Genomic DNA, 15,650 nt, shown 5'->3' on the forward strand with positions numbered 1-15,650 from the left:
CATCTTTTCATTTAAAATGCTAAGTTGTATCAATAGATTAACATTGGAATATGACAGTAGTCACGAAAAAGAGGTATGGAAAGCATGTACAGCCGTGCGTTGTCGTTTTCTGCCAGTAAGCTACGCAAAAAAGCTAAAAATAAAAACAAAAATGAAAATTAGGGTAGTATCTGGTACAAATAGTATAGACAGAATTCACTGCAGGCGGGTTGTTGGTCACCTAATGCCACCATGAACGGAATCAGTACACCTAACATTGTACAACTTAATGGCAACGTAACCATAGGCTCCTACCCTTCACAAGTACCTATAATACTGGCAGCTGTATTAATTCGTATTTATTATTATTATTATTATTATTTTATTTACTACGTTGAGTACACCGCTTCCCGTCCGATCAGCGAAGTTAAGCTACGTTGGGTCTGGTTAGTACTTGGATGGGTGACTGCCTTGGAACACCAGATGCTGTTGGCATCCCTACGTGTCAAGTGGGGTTGGTGGAGGACTAGTGCCCTTACCTGTAAAACAATTAACTCTAAGCCCTTGGCCACCCCGTTTGGGATACATGGCGTCTGGCAATGAATGAATGATGATTATTATTATTGTTATTATTATTATTATTATTATTATTATTATTATTATTATTATTATTATCATCATCATCATCATCATCATCATCATCATTATTATTAATATTAAAGGCAAAATACGAGACAAGACTAAGTTACAAAAGTACAGCTGCCATCAAGAGCAGAGATTTGAAGGGAGCGAGAACTGATAAATGTAGAGACCAGAAGAGTGGAAAAGGCTGAAGCTGAGGTGAAGGGGGCAGTGTAATAAATGGGAGAGAGGGAGAAGGGGATCGCTGTATAGATGGAAGAGGGAGGGAGGAGGGAGGGAGGGAGTTTGAGGCGTGAAGGATGAGGCATATAAGACGAGAGGGAGAATGACGATGAGTGGAGAGAAGGAGGGGTGAGAGATGAGAGACAGGGAGGAAGGGGAGAAGGAAGAAAGGAGCCGAGATAACAAGGCACGAGAGGGGATGACTAAAAAAAGATCGAGAGGTGAAAAACAGAATATGGGATGGAGGAGAGAGAAGGACCAGAAGAAGATGATTACCCAGACACACAAGATAGGTTAGAGAAGATGAAGGGCAGAGGGAGAACTGATGAAACTGTGCAAAGGAGGGAGGTAAACAAGGGCACAGGTACGTGGTTAGTGGATGCAGGAAAAAGAGTATGTCGCTCGGTTTGACGTGATGAGAGAGAGAGAGAGAGAGAGAGAGAGAGAGAGAGAGAGAGGAGGTGAAGAAAAGAGAGTCGCAAAGAGCAGAATTCTCGTAGGCATGGGAGACTTTCTTAGATATATTCTGTTTATTATACATTATTATTTCGACGTGTCTTTCTCTTGTGGATTTGAAATAGACATGGCTTTCAAAATAATATACATGGCGGTCAGTCAAACACGTAGCATTTAATCTTTTCATATCAATTGCGGGAACTGCTCAGTATGTTGCTACGGGCGTGGGTGTGACAGTCGGAATAGGAAATGAATAAATGATGCACAGGCGACACTGATTTTGAGTGAGTCGTAGCTGCAACACACAAGAAATCACCTGTCGAAATGGAAGAAGAGCCTTAAATATGGACCACTTTGAATAAGGGAATTTTATCATATTACTAGGAGAAATAAAATAGTAACAGAGAGATGCAACAGAATTTCCAGACCCAACGATATTTTGGTCCATAGGTCCCTGACCATTGATATCCTTTACACTTTGGGGGTCCCAAAGTAATTTAGGTACATTACAACTTGAGTGATTATTTATGATTGGTTTAACAAGAACTAAGTTGGTTTTGACACAGTTGTTAGAAGGAGTAAAGGAGATATTGGCTCTAACTTTACTGAGTGGGCTTGGATGATGGGTGGAGAGAGAGAGAGAGAGAGAGAGAGAGAGAGAGAGAGAGAGAGAGAGAGAGAGAGAGAGAGAGAGAGAGAGAGTAGTAGTAGTAGTAGTAGCAGTAATAGTAGTAGCAGTAGTAGTAGTAGCAGTAATACTGGTAGTAGTAGTAGTAGAAGTACAGTAGTAATAGTAGCACCCCAGACTCATCTCAAACGTGAACCCTCTGAACTACAGGCATAAGTTTCCCGTCTTCTGCAGTCGACCATCCTTCTTTTGGGGGATAGGGGAGCAGCTGAGGAACGTTTGTATAAGTAAAGAATAAAACTGACTTGTTATTTCGTTGCCGGCATGAGAAGGGGTCCCTATCAAGCACCTCGAGAAAGTGTAAAGGAATTAAAGATCATAACTGTACCTATGACGAGGGTCTGGAGGATCTGTAGAAAAAAGAGAGGGAAGGAAGAACGGGTATGTAGGGATTAGGATGGGGGAAGGGACGAGGAAGAGAAGGAGGAGGAGAAGGAAGGAGAGAAGAATATGGTATAGAGGTAGCAATGAAAGAAGTAGAAGGGAAAGGGGAGAGGATGGGGGTTGGAGGTGTAAGAGAGAAAGGGGGAAGAGAGAGAAGATGGAAGGTGAAAGAGAAAGGTGAGAGTTCGAGGGAGGAAAGAAAGTGGAGAGGAAAGGAGTGATGGGAGGGGAAAGGAAAGAGTAAGAGAGGGAGGAAGGGGTGAGAAAGGTAGGGAGAGAAAAAAGGAAGAAAAAGATATACACTGAGAACGGAGGAAGAGGGAAAGAGGAAAAAATAAATGATCGAAGGAAAGGATAAGAGCGGGACGAAGAAAGGAGTCAAAAAGTGAGAAACAAAGAGAGAGAGAGAGAGAGAGAGAGAGAGAGAGAGAGAGAGAGAGAGAGAGAGACGGGGGAGTTGACGGCACATATGTGAAGGTCTTTTCAAGCTAGGTGATTGAGAAGGGAGGAGGGGACTTATGGTATTGAGACAGACAGACAGAGAATGGCAGACAGACAAAGACTGATAGACAGAGACAGCAGACCTACAGAGAGAGAGAGAGAGAGAGAGAGAGCAAGGGTGCGAGTGAGAGAGTGAGAGGGATGCGTGTGATATATGGGGACGCAAAGCTGACAAGAATGGGCAGAAGCAAGAGGAGGTCTAGGCTGAGGTGAGGCAGGGAGATGTAAAGATGAGACCACGCCAGGCAACACACAGATAGACGCGTAGAGAACTGAGTAGAAAGACAGAAAGGTAGATAGAAAGAACCAGACAAATGGTTTGGCAGAATGACAAACGGAGTCTTGGATAGATTGATGAGTTGATGAGAGGACATGATGGGACAGTTATAGATACACAGGCATGTAAAGCAAGACTGGAAGACAGGAACATAGATAAACAGACACAAATAAATCGACGCGAAGGAACACGAGAGACTGGGCCATTATAATCATGAAAACAGCCAGTCAGGAAGGACGGACAGTCAGATAGACAGATAGACGAGATGTTGGGAAAACAAAAAATGGATAGATACACAGGAAGGTAAATAACTGGAAGGACATGAAGACATATATTTCCTCACTCATCCGTACATTTTTGCATTCCATTCCCAGAGAGTTTCTTGTCATCAGGGAGTTTGATTTATTCCCATATAATACATTACTTGTTTCTTTATCTCCCCGCACAGTGTATTGGAAATGATAAACACTTTCATTATATCGCTTCCTCTCATCTGATCCCCTTTGCTGCGTTTACCTGAACTACTTTCCTGTTTCTACTCCTTTTTCAGTATCCACATGGCACCAAGCTGTTAACTTCTTATTAATTTATACCCTTACAACACTACACCTGGCTTTACCATTCTTAAGTAAATGATCCTCGTAGGCAGTTCACAGACTTCCTTCTCAATAATTTCCAGTGCACTGACTCCAACTCCTCCACTGCCTTTCGTTCATATTGACCTGCCACTGCTGTATTTATTAGCTTCTTCACTTTCAGCCTTTCATTCAAGATACCATTCCCACCCCTTATCCTTCGAGGTTCTCCCTGTTTCAACTTTCATTCTACAGTCATATGTTTAAAACTTTCCACACTCTTCTAACCGCTGTCTAGTCAACATCACTTTCAAGCATTTGTTTCTACATGGACAAAATTAGGTTCCTTTCAGTATTGTCTATATCTTTATATACCACGCTTATTTAATCATGTCCTTTTTTTTTGTGATAAGTGTCTAACTAATGCATCCCTTTCATGCCTGACACACATCGTTCAGTCAATGTCCTTTCATCGTTCTTACCTCTTACACAAAACCTACTTATTATTCACTGATATCCATACGAGGCTGACCATATTTATTAGATCCAAGGCAGTAAGAGGACACAAATCTGAGGCCGGCTGGACAGTTCGAGGGAGATTATAACGAATAAGAGTTTTGCTGGCTCACACCACCCTCAACCTTGTAGCATCATCGCCAGGCATGGAGAACTTTAGCATTTTTTTCTTATTCCAGAGATAGGTCTCATGGTTAAACACCGATATAATATTAGTTTCCTCATATATAGGGAACCGTTCGACTTGTTACTCAGTGTAGAGCCACATATAATGGTTGTTGGACGTCCCCAGCCAACACCAAAAAGATAATGTCAGTAGTAGTAGCAATAATTCGCCTTGATGCACTGAGATTGGAACCCGAGTTAACAGAATTGCCACCCAAATTCTGTGACCACTCTACCACGCAGCTCCTAAACACATTCAAGTCGTGTGTTAATTAATTCATAAATCCACCAGTAATCCACAAAAAGGCATACTATATTCTCAGTTATATCCTAGAAATGGATCAGCCGCTCGTTAGGTGTCAGACCAATAAATTTCTGTTTGGAAGGTGCCTCTAGAGTCTGCTGAAGCCACCCCTCACATGGGGGTCAATAGACAGATAGCTAGGTAGATCGATTCATACATAGGCAGGAAGACAATCAGAAATATAAATAGATAAACAGATAGATAGATTGATAAACAGATAGATAGGTAGATGAAGAGATAGATAGGTAGATAGATAGACAGATGAACAGATACTCAGACAAATAGTTAAGGATATAGAAAGGTATATAAATAGATACTCAGATAAACAGAGGAATTACTTGCGAGCTAGACACAAAGATAAATAGATAATTACATAGTTGGAGACAGTTAAGCAGACAGAGAGATACATGATCCAGATACTGTAGGTACACATAGACAGACAGGCAGATAGATGGACAATCGACACATACCCTACACAGGAAGTTGTCTTGTTATCTGAGTGAAGAAATATGAGCCAGAATTACAGTGACACACAACGTTTAAGATCTGGCTGACATTGACAAACCAGCGCTCTCAACCCCTTCCCTGCAGTGGTGACGGTATTTATTGTTTATGTCTTTCTGTAGCCTACTTTCTTTTTTACCTTCCGTTTCTATTTCTGAGACGACCTACTCACTGTATTCGTCTGAAATACGATGATGATGATGATGAAGATGATGATGATGCCAAACGTTTTACTCAGCTTAGGGACTCCTACCACTGCGAGTCAGACATTTAATCTTATTCTACCACTACACGATATTATTTTACTAAGGGAGACCTCTTCATGAAAAGGGATTATGAAAATATAATCAACTTGATCGAATGACAACCATGGAACTTAGGGTGTTATAGATCACATTAACTTAAAAAATCGCCTGATGGTAGTTAGAAATATGTATCTGTATGTCAGCTGAAAAGATCTGGTGTTTGCTTGATAAGAATGTCAAGAGGTGTCCATAGCAGCTAAGAGGTAGTTTCTTACCCACTATCTGCTCGGATTTCGGTCAAATGAATTTGGTGGTTGTTAGTTTGAGTCAAACAACTTGCCTCGTTCACAGCTGCTAAAAGGTTACTAAAGATTATTTCATCCACCACCTGACATAAGTCAGAGGAGGGTGTTGATATCATTGGGATCAATAGGTGTCCGTCCCTAGAACTGGGCGGCAGGACAACTGGCCGGGCGTAGAGATTTCGTTTCCATGCCAGAACTCAGAAAGTATTCACTATAGAGGTACGAAATTTCACCGATTTATGTGTCTTATAGTGACCTGGTGCCTTATGACAGTTAGAATGCTGTGTCTTAAGTATTTTCTTTTTTATAATGAAAAAGGGAAAAAAATAATTTTTCGTTTCCGGGCAAGGACTCAGAAACTGATAAAGATACAGGCTTCAAACTCTCCAGGAAAATGTGTTTTATGCCTCCTGGTGACTGTTGGTAGTTAGAATGCCATGGGCTTATATGATGTTATGAAACTGCAAAAATACATATAATTGATTATTTTAAATTGAATTTTCATTTAAAATTTTGTAACTATTACATCCAGGAATCAGAAAATGTACATGATACATGATTATATGAATATCTAATTATAAATGAAGTTTCATGACTGTACCTATTATGTAGTCATAAAAAATGATTGCCTAAATGAAAGAAGCACGAGTGATAATTTCATCATATCTGCTCATAACTTCATTATTACCATGGATTAACTACTGAAATTGTTAAGTTTTAATGTCTGTGTTATACGGGGGGAGGGGGTGACGGCCGTTATGCGCTTGGTTAGGTATGTAGTGAGGTGTGGGGTATGTGTTTGGTCAGACGGGGGGTTGCAATAGCGTAGCATTGCCTATGTTTTCATATATGTTTGACCCTGCCAGTTGAAATAGTCTGGTTTTCAACACCCTCAAAGACAAAAGTCGTGTCGCGCTTTTGCCCGAAGAATAAGTGCAACACTTGAAAAATTATGACAGCTCTACCGCGGTTATATATTCGTGGTTGGCTAGCCTGACTTCCTCAAGCTTCATATCTGCTGCTGATGCGATGACGGTATAAATGAACCCAGCAAATTCTAAAACCTTAACATTGGCTTGCGGGAATTACTGAGTCCGAATTTCATATGAGAGACAAAATGCTAATGGTTAAGCGATGATCACCTGGACATTTCATCTTACACCTTAATACAAAACGCCAAGCAGACCTACTATACCTTGATAAGGAGAGGGAAAGCAACATGCAGCCACTTATTACGGAGAGGAGAGGTGGCATGATCTCGCTTTATTTATGGGATGTGAATCCTGAACAGACAACTCAAACATTGGGTATACGGCTAAGCATAACCACATAAAGGTGGATTAAGTGTATTCATGAGGAAGGCACAACGGAGTACCGTCATCGTTCAGCTCGTCCTCGTGTTACCATACCATTATACAGTAGGACCAGGAAATAATCACAACGATGGAAGCAGCACCTGTGAGCAGTGCATCCGGCGTAAGAAACGAACTGCACCTAGAATGAAGCACATGAACAGTACTGTGTAGATTTCGGTCGTCTGGTATGTGTTCGAAATCGTCTGTGGAATTCGGTTCTCCAGCAATTCTAATAAGAAAAAAAAATTCGGTTATCATAATACAGAACTTTGGTATCATGTGCTGAATACCATATGGTCAGTTTTGTCTTACAACACTGTTAGATAATGTCAGTCCAGGTCATAATTATCAACTTGACTGGCTAATTTACAGTTAATAAAGATGGAGAACTGACTTCTGAACACATATTTAGCTAACTGAATTGTAACGTTGCGGGCGTGGTAATAAGAAAAGTTGAGGAACGCTTCATATATATACTACATAAAAACAGCAGTCAGAAAGACTAAATGTGTAGATTAGTTTTGTTTAGTTACAAAAATTGTTCTGGCCTCCACAAGCCGATCACCTGGAGCAAATGGCAAATTATCTTGTCAGTGCCGCCAACCGTCCGTTCGACACAAAGCAGAGAGCACCAAAATTATAGTCTTTCAGCAGATATTTTCACCAAATTTCGCGACACGACTTTTGCCTTTAACTGTACATAGAGGTGCTAAAGTGCATCTAAAGCAGTGAAAGAGCTAAGGCATTCCATCTGTAATGTTAGAATGTTTGAAAAAAATATGCAGATGCGTACGTGGCTTAAATTTTTGGCACTTTCTGATAATGAAATTGTTACCGTAGTTTATAATTTATTTCTGCAGTCAGAAAAGCAAAGCCACTACTGCTGTTGTGATTTACGATTCGAATTCCGGAGACCAAAGTTATTGAAGGCTACTGTGCGTTCTGTTTTGATAATCATACTAGCAACATAAGCCCGTTTTCTGTCTTATTCTCCTGGAAACCACATATTCACCCACCCACCGACAATCCCAACCCACCTACCCACCTAACCCCGCCCATCCATTCACCCACACTACCCACTCACCCCACACTACCACCAACCCACCCCATCACTCCATCCACCCTGCCAGTCCACACACCCCACTACCTAACCCACCCCATCTGGCAACCAACATATGCATCTGCCCACCATCCTACACACCCACTCACCATGCCTTGTCAGAAGGATGTCTTGCAAGTTTACACACACACACACACACACACACACACACACACACACACACACACACACACACACACACACACACACACACACACACACACACACACACACACACACACACACACACACACACACACACACACACACACACACACACACACACACACACACACACACACACACACACACACACACACACACACACACACACACACACACACACACACACACACACACACACACACACACACACACACACTTGCGAAACTCTGACATTCTGTATAGAATCATTTAATAAATTCCACATATTTTTCATATTCCCTGGTGAGGAGACAAAAGGGCTTTAGTACATTCACTCACCTGAGGAAATCTTGCGCTGTGAAGTAATGTACAAAATAATGACAGCCGATACTCTGTCCATTTTGAAACAAGAGATTCCTCCTATCCGTAATAAAAATAATCAAGCGTTACCTAAAAAAGAAGAGAGTAAGACGTCCTAAAACAGAAGAAATGTCGCTTCATCTGCGTTCGAATTCGACCATGGATGAAAACCATATTTGCAACTCAAGTAATAAAACCCCACGCCGAGAACATCAGTCGTGTGTGCAAAGAAACAGGAAAGAACCACAAACACCCTGATAATATTTCACCCCTGGTCCGGGAGAAAAATTAAGACGAATTTTGGTGTCGGCTAGATGATCTGTGCCTCCGGGGAAATTCCCTCTACTCGGCTCCTTGGCGTATGAATAAACCTTTGTTCCTTCTGAATTATTCGACCACGCTGGGAGGAGGCGTCGCTCTCGTGTGCTCCTTTCTTTCCTTTTGGATTTGCGTCTTTCTGGAACAATGGAACAGTCATCGCCGGGAGCAAGTAAACCCACTGAGGAGCAGACGAGTTGGAAATGATTGCTTTGTGTTTGGACTTTCGTGGTGGTAGCGGTGGTAGTGGTGGTGGTAGGTGTAAGGTATTGTCGCTGGCTAAGGGAAAGAGTTTAATCCCTCTGTATTGTCTTTCCTGCTTCTGTATTCTCATGTCTTTTTCTCTCGTCACAGTTCTGCTTCCTTCCTCCTTTCTTTACTGTTTTTGTTTTCATTACACTTCTTATCTCCCTTCTTTCCTGTCCTCCCTCCTGTTTCCTTCCTTGCATCTATGTCATTCTTAACTCTCTCCTGTTTTTTCTTACTTCTGCTTCCCTTTTGCTGTCTTTCATGTATCATCCGTCCATCTACTTTCCTTTTGCTTCTTATATTTCCTTCCCTCCTGTTTCCTTACCTGCGTTTTTTACCCTCTCACTTTTGGTTCCTTACTCTTTGCTTCTTATTTTTGCTGTCGTTCTCTTTCCTTGTCGTTGTCCTTCTTACTGTCTTTTCCGGTTCTTTCTTCTGTTTTCCTCCAGCTGTATTCCCCGCCTTTTCTTACATCTCTTTTCCTCTGGCTGTCTTCCCAGCTTCGTTTCTTCTGCTACCTACTGCTTGCATTTTTTTTCTTTCTTTAACTTCAGCGTCTCTTCCAGTCTTCCATTTTTATTTTTGTTTCTGATTTCATTATGTTTTTCTTGATTATAAATATTATATAGATAGATAGATAGATAGATAGACAGATAGATAGATAGATGGATAGATACAGATATATGCTTTAACTTACTTCTTGCTGTCGTTCATGTCTTTCTTCTATTTCTGCTCCTCTCCTGCTTTCTTCTCTCTCTTGCTTCCTCCTGCTTTTTTTCCAGTTCGTACTCTTCCTCATTCTTCTACTTCCCTCATGCTCCTCACAGCTTATTTTTTTTTCTTTTGTTTCATACTTTCGCTTTTCTGTTTTTTCGTGCTCTCCTGGTCATTTTTCTGCTTTTCGTTCCAGTCTTCTCTTTCTTATGTTTCATGTCCCCCCTCTCTCGTACAAATTCCTTTTGCGTCCTGCCTACTTTTTTCTGTCTTTTGCTTCCCTGGTCCATTCTGTTCTCTCCTTTCCCCTCCTGTCCTGTGTTTTCTGTTCCATCGACTCTTCACAATCGCAGAAGCGGCTATACGTTCAAGGACACTGCTTCGATGGCATGTTACTTATGATATCCATTCTTTTGCCCTTCATTACGAAGATGATACATCTTTGTTCTCGGGCTATGAAAGACTGTTTTATACAGAATGGAAACGCTTAGAAAAATCACAAGGAGACTATATCTAATACCTCCACTTAAAACTTCTGATAATTTCTGTCCCTGGTTAGTTACTGTCGCTAGTTTCGGGAAAAGCTGAGTCCCTCTTGCTATCATCTTTACTCTCGTCTTTCTTTTGATTTCTGGTTTCCGTTCCTTTGTTTTGGTTTTCTCATCTCTACCTTTCATTCATGTACTGCTGGCTCCCCTCTTTTCTTGCGTCCATTCCTTCTTCCATGTGTTTCTTTCTCCTCTTTACTCTTCTGACTCATCATCGCCTCATACTTTTGCTTTCTGTTCTTTGGTTCTTGGTAATGGTTCGTTTTCTTCTCGGATTACATCTTCTTTGTCCCGATACCTCCTTTCTATCCTCTGATTCATGTCTCTCCCACTTTTTTTCTTTTCTCTTCCTTTACCATTTTTCGATTCCATTTCCCTTGTTCCTTTACTCCCTGCTCCCTCCTTACTTCCTTTTGCTTAAGGGTCCCCTACTCCTTGTTTGCTTCATGGTCCCTCTCCTCTTTATCTGTTTCTTGGTCCTCCTTACCTGCTTCATCCCCCAACTCTTCTTTGATTCATTATTCACCTCATCGGGCACATCATAGTCCCCATCTTGTTTATCTTCTTCATTGTTTCACTTCTTTTCTGTTTCCTGTCTTCTCCCCCCTCTCCTTCTTTTACACTTGATCCAACCATTCTTTCTGTTTTTTATTTTTTTACCCTTTACTCTTGTACTCCTTTTGCTTTCTGTTTATCCCGGCTCTCATCTGCTCTCCTTTGGTTGTCCCTTCTGCGTTTTACTCCTTCCAGTAGCTTTTTACCATCGTTCCGTTATGTTTCTTTCTCTTATGTCCAGTGTTTCCTCATTCTGTTTGCAACGCTTTCCTGCATCCCTCATCTGGTCCTTGCTCTTCTTTTCTTCCTGTTAGTTTTTTTTTTTTTTTTTTATGCTTCATCCCAGTCCTTGTTCTATTCTACTTTCTCTCTGCCTCCATCCTGTTTTCTCCTGCTCCCCTCTTCTTTCTCAGCATCCTTTTTATCCTTTATAATTGTCTCCCTTTCTTTCATCGTCTTTGTGAATCTCTCTACTCTCACTTAATCTTTCCTTACCTTTCCTTTCAGCACCACAGTGAACCTCCCTATCATTCTTTTCTTCCTAATTTCTTTCTAGAGCCTCCTGCCTTACTTTGCTTCCATTTAATTCTTCTTTCTCTCGACACCCTCATTTTCCTCTCACCACCTTCCATCTCCTATACATTATCCTGCATCTCTTCTTTCTTTTCTTTTGCCTCGGCATTCCTTTTCCTCTTTCTCAATTTCTCCCAGTTTACCTTGCTACTCTCGGATTTATTCTTTCCTTCTTCAGTTACATTATTTTGCTTGCTTCGTCTCTCTCTCTCTCTCTCTCTCTCTCCTTCCTCATATATTATTCTCGTAATCTTGCTATCTCTTTTCTATCATTAATATTCCCTTTCACATACTTGTTTCCCATCTATTACTTCCTATATTTTCCTGTTTCACGTTATCCTCCTTCCTTCCTTCTTTCTTCTGTTCTCCTCATATTTTACGAAAGTCTTTATTCTTCCTTACCTTTTTTTTTTTTTTTTTATAAAGGAGCGTTGTGGTGTGGATGTGGATGTGATAGGAAACGTTATGAGGAACACACTGAGGTGGTTTGGCCATGTGGAGAGGATGGAGGGTGAAAGACTGACGAAGAGAGTGTATGTGAGTGAGGTGGAGGGGGGAAGAGGGAGGGGGAGGCCGAGGATGAGATGGAGGGATGGGGTGGAGAGGTATATGAGAGAGGGGGGTGTGAGTTGGGAGCAGGGCAGTGAAATGGCCGGGGACAGGGCGACTTGGAGGCGATTTGTTTGTGGCCACCCCAAACGGGATTGAGGCGTCTGGCAATGGATGGATGGATGGGACCTTTTTCCCCACCCTTGTTCTCTCGTGGATTCTCTTACTCTTTCGTTCCTTTTGCAGTTCCATCGTTCTCCTCTCTACTTCTTCCTTCCCTCCTTCTAGATTTTATCCTCTGTTGCTTTCTCCGTCTACACCCATCTCTTTTATCTTATCTAATGCTTCCATGTCCTCCGCTCTCATCTACTCGCCCTTGCTCCCTTTTTCTCCGTTTGTCATCTTTGTGCATTCTCTTATCCTCCCAAACACGTTTTTTTTTTAAGTAACTTCGCTCTCTTTGGTATCCTTGTATCCTCATTCACCTCGTTTTCTTCTTGGTCTTCAACTTTTTTTCTTGTGCTTCTCCCTTGTCTCATAGCATCATTACTCTCTCTTCTGCTCCAGTCTTCCTTTAACACTTTACTGCATCCTTTTTTGTCTTTTTTATTCCTATTTCTTCCTTGTCTTTCCTTTCCTTCACTTTCCTTCCCCGTTCCTTCTATTTCTCTCACTAATTCGTGTATCTGTTATTGCCTTCCTTTCTCGTAATTCTCCCAAGCTTTTCATCTCTTTCATTCTCCTCCTCATTGGTTTCTTTCCCACATACTGTATATGTAGCACTGTGTTGGTTCTTGCTCTGTGCTGCTTGTTTCAGTTGATTGTAGCTTTCTGTTGTTTTCACTTATTATCATTCTCTATCCAACCTACAGTATTTCTGCGTTCCTCTTATTCCCTCCTACTACTCCATCTTTCTCTTTCCTTCCTACTCCTCCATCTTCATCTCTTTTTCTTTCTCTCTCTCCCTGCCACTCCTCAGTTTCTTGCGCTCCTTCCTGTTCACTCCCACTCCTCAGTTTCTTGCGCTCCTTCCTGTTCACTCCCACTCCCCCCGTCTTTCCCCCTCTCCTGCATCTGCATTTGTTCCTCTCCCTCTAACTGTCCCCTCTCTTTCCTTCTTGTCCATATCTCCCCCTCCTTCTTACTGTTCCATCTCTCCCATTCCTTCTCCCTGTCCAATTTCTCTCCCTGTCCAATTTCTCTCCCTGTCCAATTTCTCTCCCTGTCCAATTTCTCTCCCTCCTTCCTGTTCCATCTTTCCGTCTCTTCCTCCACCATCTCTTCCTATCCTTCTTCTTTTTTCATTTTTCGCTCTCCTTCCTACCCCTCCATCCCTCCCTCTCATTCTTACCCACCCCCCGCCCCACTCAGAGCCTCTTGGTAGGAGGAGTGTAAACTGTGCTCCTCCTGAACGAAACTTTAAGGTATTTTTATAATTAATTCAGAGCGGACAGCTACACCAGGCTTATTAATGGATGAAATATTCTTGTCACTTTAAGGCTTTGTCTGGCGGAAGGTGTGAGTGAGTTTTAGCTGTTTCTTTTTCTTATTTTTCTTTCTTGGGGAAGGTGTGAGTGAGTTTTAGCTGTTTCTTTTTCTTGTTTTTCTTTCTTGGGGAAAGTGTGAGTGAGTTTTAGCTGTTTCTTTTTCTTGTTTTTCTTTCTTGGGGGAGGTGTGAGTTTTTGCTGTTACTTTTTCTTGTTGATCTTTCTTTTTTTTTTTGCATTGTTGCCAATACAGATTAAGTGCATGAAATATTCTTGTTACATCTGGCATGTGTTTGGAGGAAGAAAATAGGAAGTATTTATATTTGCATTAATTTACTTTCTTTGGTTTTAACAGAAGTAAAACAAATACAAATATTCTCTCTACTTCAAGTTTCTTTGCTGAACAAAAAATAAACTGCTATTGTTCATGTACTCTTGCGGACACTAATATAGATCTACTTCATTACGATAAGTAACGTGAGAATGAACAATAACTTTGAGAATGAACAATAACTTTTGAAACCAAGTGAGGTGCTATTCCGAACCCATCTTTTTTTTTTTTTTTTTCAGAAAATGAGTAAGAATTTCATAATTGTTTGTCTTAAGTGAAGCAATATTCCTGACCACAATTGGACATGTTGTGAGGCCAGCATAGCACAGTCGCATTATACTGTTGTCAGTGCTTTTAATAGTCTGTTAGTTTATGTGTTATGCTGTGAAGGAAACTAATGCAATCTTTGTTCATTCGTTCAAGTATATTTATCTGTACTTCACCAATTGGGAATTTGGGTGATCGAAACATTGGCATATGAAACTAAAATATATCTGTTTCTCTGATTTTTAAGTATATTTTTCACATTATTTTTTTTCTGACTACTTTTACAAGATTCTATAGAAGTAAACGTTTAAATAGATGCCATAAAATTGCGACCAAGAGAAAAGATGAATTAGGTTACCCACTACACAGGTAGGTAGCGACGTCTACCATCCACTCTACACTGAGTTGCAAACAAAATTATATCTTGTAGCCTAGAGAACCACATAATACGTTAAGGTGACAAACACGTAACCAGACTGACGCCTAGTGGTCCAGTAGGCTATGGCGCCCAACCAGATGTGACTCATAAGGGTTTTTCTTCGAGGAACGGGTGGTGTTTGTTGTTAAATTTTGCCACTTTTGGGCAAGTAAATGGTCGCCTTTGCCTTAAATATTGGTGCTAAATAACCTGACCCTGAACATCTTTGCTCATTAATGGGACAGTAAATAACAGGATGACAGACAGAAAGATAGATAGTTGGATAGACGGAGTTCTTACCTGTACTTAGATTAATACATTTTTTTAGTGTAAGCCAAAGTTAACTTCTCCTAAGCTGTATATAATCATCCAGTGTTGCAAGAATAACTTCATCGCAGTAGGCAAATTAGCTACTGGAGATTGTTTTTATTTTAATGGTTGAACATAAGTAGGCCTTTTTATCAATTCTGTATGAAGTAAATAACTCAAACATAAATTGCAGAGGAAGATATGAATAATCAGCTTTGTGTATTACTTCACGGGCATAATATTATTGGTATATGCAGTCTAACACTTATATTTTCAGGACTGTTTTCTTCTTCTGGGGGGAGAGCTACGACAACTTATATGAATTACGATTCCTCTCCTCACTGTAGAGCGCAATGAAGGCTATATCCAACACCTCTAGCTGAAAACGTGTCTCTTTAAGGTGGGTAAAACTGATCGAAGAGCTACCACAAAATATTCAAAATTTCTTCGCTCTTAAGGGGAAAATTATTAACCATTCTTAACTTTCCATGACTGAAAGGGATGTTGGTGGTCTACTGGCTTTAAATGGAAGCTCTTGGGATATCTTCTACAAAGGTGTTATCTTACCAGCAGACAATTTAACTCATAACTCGATAACGCAATATTTAAAG

At 40.9% G+C, this 15,650-nt stretch overlaps 1 pseudogene; it reads left to right on the forward strand.

Moving 5' to 3' along the window:
* The first annotated feature begins 366 nt into the window (after positions 1-366).
* LOC145405166 (5S ribosomal RNA) lies at positions 367-464 on the forward strand (annotated as a pseudogene).
* The last annotated feature ends 15,186 nt before the right edge of the window (positions 465-15,650 follow it).

Source organism: Coenobita brevimanus, chromosome 65, assembly GCF_032717465.1.
Source record: "Coenobita brevimanus isolate Jiangsu-jjx chromosome 65, ASM3271746v2, whole genome shotgun sequence".
NCBI lineage: Eukaryota > Metazoa > Arthropoda > Malacostraca > Decapoda > Coenobitidae > Coenobita > Coenobita brevimanus.